The sequence below is a fragment of the Mus pahari genome, chromosome 17, assembly GCF_900095145.1.
Source record: "Mus pahari chromosome 17, PAHARI_EIJ_v1.1, whole genome shotgun sequence".
Classification (NCBI taxonomy): domain Eukaryota; kingdom Metazoa; phylum Chordata; class Mammalia; order Rodentia; family Muridae; genus Mus; species Mus pahari.
In genome coordinates this window covers 40,773,501-40,775,895 of record NC_034606.1, presented here as the reverse complement: position 1 = coordinate 40,775,895, position 2,395 = coordinate 40,773,501, and positions in this window count along the sequence as shown.

The following is a 2,395-nucleotide window of genomic DNA, read 5'->3' as shown; positions in this document are numbered from 1 at the left end:
AAAAAAAAAAAAAAAAAAAAAAAAAAAAAAAAAAAAAAAAATTCTCTCTGAGAAGGGATCTAAATTGAGGGAAACTTGGCTGCTGGGGCCCAGTGACAGGTCCTGATTAAGAGCAGAAGAGTCAGGACATCTCTGTGTTGCCCCTCCATTACACAGAGCCACTACAGAACCCTTCTTTGTTAGAGGACATACAGAGACAGGTCTAGGCTTGAGTGACATGCATTGGATTTCTTTTGGGGAGAGGTGGCAATAGCTGTGTCCACCCTATCTGCTCACACTGGCCCCTTGACTTCTCAGCCTCCAGTACCCCAAGGCTTTTTCTGTCCCCTTTGAGCATCTGGGACTCTGCTATAATGCTGCTGCTGCTGGGTGTGGCACTTGGTGGGCGGCGGGGGGGGGGGGGTGCCCAGGATGCTGCTGTGAGCTTAGGGTTGCCCCATGATCCTGCCCCACTTGTGAGGGACTAGATCTGAGCTCACTCACCTTCTCTTCCCCTCTCTCTCCTCCCTGCCTTTCCTCTAGGACTGGTGAGGCATGCAGATGAACATGGAGTTCAAAGATGGTCTTTTCTAGAAGTCTTTTGGAGAGCTCTGAAACCCAGGGAGAAAACCCCCAGGTGTAGGAAGCTTCCCATGGCTTTCCCTTGTCCTATGCAGGGGAGGAAGTCCTGACTTGTGCACAAGAGCATGGTACGCTGACACAAATCCCCACTGCCACCTTTTTCTTTTCTGAGACAGGGTTTCTCTTGTGTAACCTTGGCTGTCCTGGAACTCACTCTGTAGACCATGCTGTCCTGGATTAGAGATTCACCTGCCTCTGCCTCCCAAGTGCTGGGATTAAGGCAGGAGTCATCACACCCAGCTTGGGGCTTCCATTGTCTCAGTGTGTTCTTGAGGAAGGGCTTCAGGCAAGCTGTTTTCTAGCTTGGAAGTTGAGGTGAGCTGCCAGGGACATCAAAGAGACTATTTAAGGTGGGCTTGAGAATACGTGTGTGTGTGTGTGTGTGTGTGTGTGTGTGTGTGTGTGTGTGTATACACAGATATACATGCTTGTTTGTTCTGTGTTGGTGTGTCAGGGCAATAGCAGTACCAGGTATCAGCAGGGACCTATCTGGACCACTGGGGCTGGAGGGCAATGTGGCTAAGGTGATCGTAGTACAGGCAACAGGATTAGCGTTCATTCAACTTTGTTCAGTGTTCATCCGGAGTCTCGCCTCTTCTGTAGCCGCTCTAAGAGGCGGTCATGAGCCTGGTTCTCTTGAGCCTCAGAGCAGATCAGTCCACTCTCGCCAGCCATTCTGGTCTGAAGACAAGGGGTGGGGTGGGGTGGGGTGGGGTGGGGTGGGGTGGGGAGACAGATACCTCACTGACAAGGCTGCCCAAGGACAAGATCTGCTCAGCCTATATATCCACACCCAAGCAACACCCCCCCACATCCTTCCACCTGCCTCATCTGGACCAGCGGGGACTGAAATGACTGACAACAGGTCTAGCATAAGAGCATAGCTGTGACCTGGAGGAAGGTTTGGGGCTGCCTCACTTCTTCCTGTGGTCTGCAAAGATCTCACACAACACAGCGTGGAGCCCAGAAGACTAACTTCACAGAAAAGTCTGCAAACTTGGATCCAGCAGTCTTAGTGCTTCAGGTAGCTCTCTCTCCTGGCCCTGGCTCTTGGCCCTGCCACTCATTCTAGGCAGCCTACTTACAACCTCTAGAGCTGCAACTTGCGGATCCCTGCCCCCACCTGGATCCCTGCCCCCACCTCTGCTACAGCTTGGTGCTGCTCTGCCCTCCTCCACTCAGTCCTCTGCACACCAAAGCCCTGAAGTCCCCTCCCCATCTCTTATTTATAGATAGCTCCAAGGCTGGGGCAAGACAAGACCCAAGTGTCCCCAGCACGCCACAAGGAGGGCACACCACAGTGCTGTGTACAAACACGGACATTGCCCTAGCACACGTGGATATGTGCATGCAGATAGCCAGCCACACATGTGGGTGCAGAATATGCTCATGCAGACACTTCCCATCCCGGCATGTGCAGAAGACTGACTCCAAGCAAGGGCACAGGTCCTCGAGTACACACCAGCCCATGAAGGCCTAGAAGCCTCACACAGAAGCCAAGGGGGGAGAGCTGGGGTTTCATGTGGGATGGTCCCCTGGGTCCAGCCCTGTGCATGTAGTTGCTGTTTGGATGGGGGCAAGCACGAGGAAGAAGCTGACCCAGGCCTCAAGCTAGGGATTTCTTCATCCATGAGCTGCTCTGGAAAGAGTAAGTGTGAGAATTTTGAGCCAGTCACGGGTAGGTGAAAGCCACACGCTGAAGGAATACCAAGCCTTCAGGATCTACAGCTCTCTTGCTTATCCTCCCTCCCTCCCTCCCTCCCTCCCTCCCTCC